Source organism: Lactuca serriola, chromosome 1, assembly GCF_051521515.1.
Source record: "Lactuca serriola cultivar US96UC23 chromosome 1, Lser_US96UC23_V15, whole genome shotgun sequence".
NCBI classification, from domain to species: domain Eukaryota; kingdom Viridiplantae; phylum Streptophyta; class Magnoliopsida; order Asterales; family Asteraceae; genus Lactuca; species Lactuca serriola.
In genome coordinates, this window is record NC_136408.1 from 149,527,835 (window position 1) to 149,534,411 (window position 6,577).

The 6,577-nt window shown below is 35.6% G+C and overlaps 1 pseudogene; it reads right to left on the minus strand.

Moving 5' to 3' along the window:
• Positions 1-5,572: 5,572 nt before the first annotated feature.
• LOC145099828 (kiwellin-1 pseudogene) lies at positions 5,573-6,304 on the minus strand (annotated as a pseudogene).
• Positions 6,305-6,577: the final 273 nt, after the last annotated feature.

The following is a 6,577-nucleotide window of genomic DNA, read 5'->3' on the forward strand; positions in this document are numbered from 1 at the left end:
GTCTCAAATCGAGGAGGGTTTTCAAAAGAGAATTTAAAATGGTTTTCAAAATAAGTAAAGGAGGACGCGGAGGTACGATCAGCCGGAGCCAGTAAGTAACCCCAAATTACCATTCATGACATTTGTTTATTCGAGCTTTAATAGAACAACATGCTAGTGATAGGCTAGGGAGGATTTCATGATAATGTTGCCTGTTATGTGACGCCTGTTAGCCTAGGGTTCCTCTATTGAGGGTTCCAGTGTTCCTCTAGGAGTGAGGATCGAGCGCTTGCTATGTATATATGTTACTAGGGTGTTGTGGAAGTACTTCGTACAAATATGGGTAGGTGTGGAAGGTAGTATGGGCCCGTACTACTGAAAGCATAGGACCCATACGCGTATCAGGGAAACCATGACCTCTAGGGTTGGGTTGGGAGTTGGTTCCCATGATAGTGGGAAGTGTCTAAGATTTCTGGTGGTTTATTTTCAATATGGAGACTTCAGGACATGCTGGGAGTGGATCCGGGTCAGGATCAGGAGCAGGAGAGGGAGTTCCGGGTGGGTCCGTACAGCCCGAGGTTGTCAGTCAGATGAGTACGCACGAGTTGGATGCGAGGATTCGTAAGATCCTACATGATGAGGTTGTTGCATTGTTTCGGGCCGAGCTGCCGGAGTTGTTTGGGTCGATCAAGACCGCCATGGTGGAGTATTTTGATTAGCGCTATGCGGCTCTCACGGAGACGACTGCCGCGGCGGCTACAACGGCTGTAGCAGCGGCAGGGGGAGGAGCTAGTAGAGGTTTTCAGTATCGGGACTTCGATAATACGAAGCCTCCCACCTTTGATGGAATTCAGGATCCGATCGTTGCTATGAGATGGTTATCAGACGTGGAGAGATGTTTCTTCACGTGTTCATGCCCTACTGATCAGAGGGTGAGGTACGCGCTATGAACCTGTTAAGGCTCGGGGCAAAGGATTGGTGGAGGTTGGCCACGGGGTCATATTCGGATGCGCAGAGGGCTGCGATTTCATGGGATCAGTTCAGAGAGATGTTTAGTACTCGTTATGTTCCGCAAGTCGAGAGGGAGAGGTTGGCTCAAGAGTTCCTCGAGCTGAAGCAGGATTCGGAGTCGGTGACGGAAATCACCAGGATGTTTACTGAGAGGGCGATGTTTTGCCCTGAGTTCGCTTCGAAGCAGGCTCAAATGTCCCGATATCTGAGTATGCTAAAGAGAGACATCAGACAGTTTGTGTCCGCGCAGAGGTGCAGGACCTTGCTGGAGTTGCAGGAGGCCGCCAGGCGGCGTGAGTTAGAGATTGAGTTGCAGATGCGTGAGCTGAGGCAAGCTCCGGTTTTGTCGCAACCGGCGACGAAACGGTCTAAGACCGTTGATTCCAGGATGGAAGATCAGGGTAGCCACGTTTGTGGAAAGTGTGGAAGGGGTCATGCCGGAGTTTGTCGGTCCAGTGGTACATGCCGCAAGTGCGGAAAGGAGGGACACTATACGAGGGATTGTCGGTAGTCAGTGCCGGTTCGAGATTTGAGGATATGTTATCATTGTCATCAGGTTGGACACTTGAGGGTCAACTGTCCACAGCTTGCTGCAGGACCGGTGCGGGCTCCAGCACCGGCCACGTTGAGGATCACAGGTGGAGGTCAGGGTGGAGCGAAGCCCCCAAGGGCTTAGGGTCGTGCTTTTCAGCTTGCTACTGCGGGTATGTTTCTTTCTGTTATTTTGATTATTTATGATTATTTTAAATTGCATCTAAACTATATATTAAATTGGTTGTATTTTTCGGTCGTTACATCGAGATTTATGAAAAGATTTGACAAACTTGTTTCATTTTAAATTGCATCTAAACTATATATTAAATCAAATTTCATGTCTAAACCATATCGAGATTTATTAAATCGGTTTGGTGTATTTCTTCAAACCGACCGTTAAACAAAACAATACTAACATACAGTTATTTGGGTTCAAAACTTGTTACAATAATCCGTCGGAAACATGCCACGTGCAGGGTTAAGTTATTTTAAGAACTCAAAGATTTGCGGGAACCTTTGAGCTCTTAATCCGCTCAACATTTTTCAAAACGAAGACAACGACCAACAGTCTTCATATTTCGAGTCTAAACCATATCGAGATTTATGAAAAGATTTGACGAACATTTTTTTTTTTTTTAATATGCATGTGCATATTAATAGACAAAATATATAAAGTGTTAAATTAATAATTTGTGGAGTGGTAACCATTTCTAATGTTTAGTGGTTGATGGTAAAGCTAACGTGACGCAGATGTGACAACGCTTTTTCGATGGGTTGGATGTGACCACTCACCACAGCCTTAAAATGCTTGGATATACGTTCAACTTGTTTATCATTACATTTTTAGTGAATAATTATAAATTTAAAAGTACAAATGTTAACGGACATTGTAATTATCAAACTATTTAGAATTCTTGGATGTACGTTCGGTTTGTTTATTGTTATATTTTCCGTGAATAATTATAAATTTAAAGTACAAATGTTAACGGAAATTGTAATTATCAAACTATTTAGAATGTTTGGATATACGTTCGGTTTGTTTATCGTTATATTTTTCGTGAATAACTATAAATTTAAAAGTACAAATGTTAAAGGACATTGTAATTAAAACTTTATTAAATAATAAAAAATATTTTATTTTAATATAAATTTAATTAAATAAAATTTGTTGGAAAATACATATCTATTAAGATTACAAAACATAAATGTAAGGTTTAATAATAAATATTAAAAAAAATAAAGGCTTAAGTTACAAATCAGGTATCTCTGAGGGAGGTATATCTAAATAATCCAATAAATTTTGATTTTGAACATTTGGAAACTCTGTATTAGTCTTTTCATGCGTTTACTTTGACTATTAGGTTGTTATAGGTTGAGAAAATTCGAAAAATAATCAAAAAGAGTGGAAGGTTTGAAGAAAATAACCATGGAAAAACGCATTTCAGAAAATGACCAAAGGATCCGTAGAGCACCCTCTGCGGATCTATTAAGTCCTCTGCGGATTTGCTACACCTCTGCGGAATTGAGTTTTTTTCATTTTTTTTTTCATTTTTTGCGATAATTTTAGTTTATTAATATTAATTTTTTTAATATATTAATATGTTATGTGATTATTATGTAAAAAAATTGATAAAAAAAAGTTTTTTTTGTTTGTTTTTTGCGTTAATTTTAGTTTATTAATATATTTCTTTTAATACACTAATAGGTTATGTGATTATTATGTAAAAAATTTGACAAAAAAATATTAAAAGTAATGAATTGTTTTATGTAATACGTTTGTGTTTGCTAATGATGTATGTTTTCAATGTATTTATACTGTTTTGTATTTTATGTTCTATGAAATAAAGTAGAAGTTAACTTAACTGTTTCCTAAATAACCTAATACAAACCAAATACATAATAATGTAATAAAAATCGGTGCATATAAATAACTTAATTAAAATTATACAAATATTCTATATTTTTTAGGGTCAGCGTTGAAGGCATAAGTTAAACGGGTCCAATAACTTGGATCATTCACCCTGGTGGTCTCGTGGATATTAATATATGCACAAGTTAGACGGAGGTTATCATCAGCGCTCCATGGTATAGAAGTCATTATGACGGAAAATATGATGGTTAATTTTTCAAAAAAAAAAATGAAATGAAGAAGAAATGGTACAAAATCGATGAAAGGATACGCATGGTAAAGTGATTTTATATTACTTATTCCACAAAATTGTTTGGTAATCCGCAAAGCTGTTTGTCAGTCATTTTTTTTTATTCTCTAACAGTTCTGCATATTCCGTTATGCAGAGTGTATACTAATCCGCAGAGGTGATTCGAAGAAGAGAATACGTATGTACACTGATCCGCTGATAACAATTATGTAGATTCCTAAATAGTTCTGTGGACTGATATTAAACATAAGTTCATTATTTTTAACTTTTTTTGTCAAATTTTTTACATAATCACATAAGGTATTAGTGTATTTAAAAAAAAAATTTAATATTAATAAACGAAAATGAACGCAAAGAAACGAAAAAACGATTTTTTTTTTTAAATCAGAAAACAAAGATTCCGTAGAGTTTTTAATGGATCCGCAGAGGGTGCTCTGCGGATTAAACATAAGTTCATTATTTTTAACCTTTAATGGATCCCCCGAGTTAGACCTCATTCAAATAAATTCATATTAGTGTTTTAAAAAAAAAAATTATATTAGCAAACTAAAGATAACATAAAAAAACGAAAAAAAAAAAAAAAAAAAAAAAAAAACTTTTTTTTCTCAATTTATTTACATATTAATCACATAACGTGTTATTATATTTTAAAAAAAAATTAATATTAATAAACTAAAATTAACGCAAAAAAATGAAAAAAAAATTAAAAAAAAAAAACTCAATTCCTCAAAGGTATAGCAAATCCGCAGAAAACTTAATAGAAACGCAAAGGATGCTCTGGAGATCCTTTAATCATTTTCTAAAATGCATTTTTCCTTGATTATTTTCTTCAAACAACCCTTTTTTTTATCATTTCTCGAATTTACTCTTCTGGAGTGCGATTAAAATCCCAGGGTTCAGCATGTTCAAGTGTTTATTATATTAAATCGGCTTCAACAACCAGTGAATGACTTTTTGACTAAATTCAATATTGACAATTCAATGCAAGGGAAACATGTACGGAGAGAAAGAGAAATAAAGGAGAATTTATTCTCCACCTGCAACTTTAACTTTTGTATTAGCGTTTATCGGTTATTATTTGTTTTTTTTCATTTAATAACGTGAGTCGTTTGAACTTTGTATAAAAGAATATTTAGCCAAGTGGATCAGATTTGTATAAACTCTTTTTGTAATTTATATTTTTTTAATTTATTAAAATAAAAAAATAATGTAACAAATGGGTTAAGTGGTTTAAAAAAGATAGAGTTTCTATGTATTGTAGATTAAGAAAGATGGAAGAGATAAAATAAAGAAAAACTGATGTGACAATGTGTTGAATGAGTTGGGAGCGAACCACTCGGTGCACCCTTAGAGATGGCCTTGACATATATGCATGTCTTTGAGATGGAATCAGAAAGAGAGCTCCAGCTGTGCTGGACGGAGCCTATTCCGATTGACCCGAAAAATATATCTAAATAAGAGGCAAGTTGAGGAGAAGATAGAAAGCATAAAGGCATGAGCCATCCGACGAGGAGACATAAGCAAATGAGCCGGTGGAAGAAGCCGAGCTAAAAGTTCTAGTTCGGTATCGGCGACTATTTTATTATTTAGAATAATCAGAAAAAAAAAAAACGAAGGCAATATGATGCATAATGAAGGCACCTTCAACGACTATGAGATAATGCTGTCAGAGGTGGAGGGTGGCGGTAGCGGGTTGTGGTCAGCAGTAGGATTTCAACCTAAATTTCTGATACTATATACGATAATAAATTGCTTGATTAATAATAAATAGTAAGGTTAAACTTCATATAAATAAAAATAAATAAGAGATATAATCTAAACCCTAAAATTTAGCCTAAACCCTAATCAAACACCATGTAATCTGATTATCGAGATGTGACACTTAAAACGAGATATAAAATACAAGTTTAATACTAACTTTTTATTTCCACAGCTTATCATACACTCAAACACATAGGAAGACATTCATATATATAAGACTGAATTTGCTGGAATTATATAGTATGGGATGATTAAGCATCTGACCAGGAGATATCTAACTCTCCCCAATTGTCTTCTGATACGCCCAATGCTTCCCAAACAGCTTTAGAGGCATCAACAATGTTATTACGGCATGGTGGCTGATAGGCATGCTCTTCATCACAACCCATTGCAGAATCGCACTCATCTACAACCATGGCTTCTACACTCCATTGATAGTGATGAACTTCTTACACCTATCATTTTCATTGAACCATCCTGTTGATAATGCCACAATTGGTGTGTCGTCAGAATGGTATTGGTTGTCACATGCTGATTCGCTACCTCCATCACCTCCCTCTTCGAAACTGTTCAAAGTTAGTGTTGCCTGTCTGCTAGCTGGTGAACATGTGTAGGTGGTATAGACCTGGTCTTCGACACAACAATCAGAGTCGTTTTGTGTGTTGCATTCTCCAGGAGGAGGTTCTCTTCCCGTTATGCTACCACTTGGCGGACAAGTTTGTCCATGAATCACAGGTGGAAATGAGACCAGCGCTACAAGAAGGCATGCAACTATGCTGAAGCTCTTCATGGTTGTTTTCTCTCTCTTTCTTTCTCAAGAAATGACTATTTGTCTATTTGATGGAATGTAGGATGGAAACAATTGTAATTTATATTAGATTTTGGTTTAGAAAAGTCCATCTTTGTGATCATGATACGATGACCTTGCTACACCATTCATAATGATCAGAAGTTTTTTGAATATATTATTATTATATGTTTGTCTTTATATTAACGTGATATTTTATTATTATATGTTTGACTTTAAAACTATGATATAGTTAGGAATTAATCATCTAAAATATGATTCCATTATAAAACGGAATGTAGTTTGCCGGTTGTCCGATTTATCTCTATATCCTTATGATAGGATA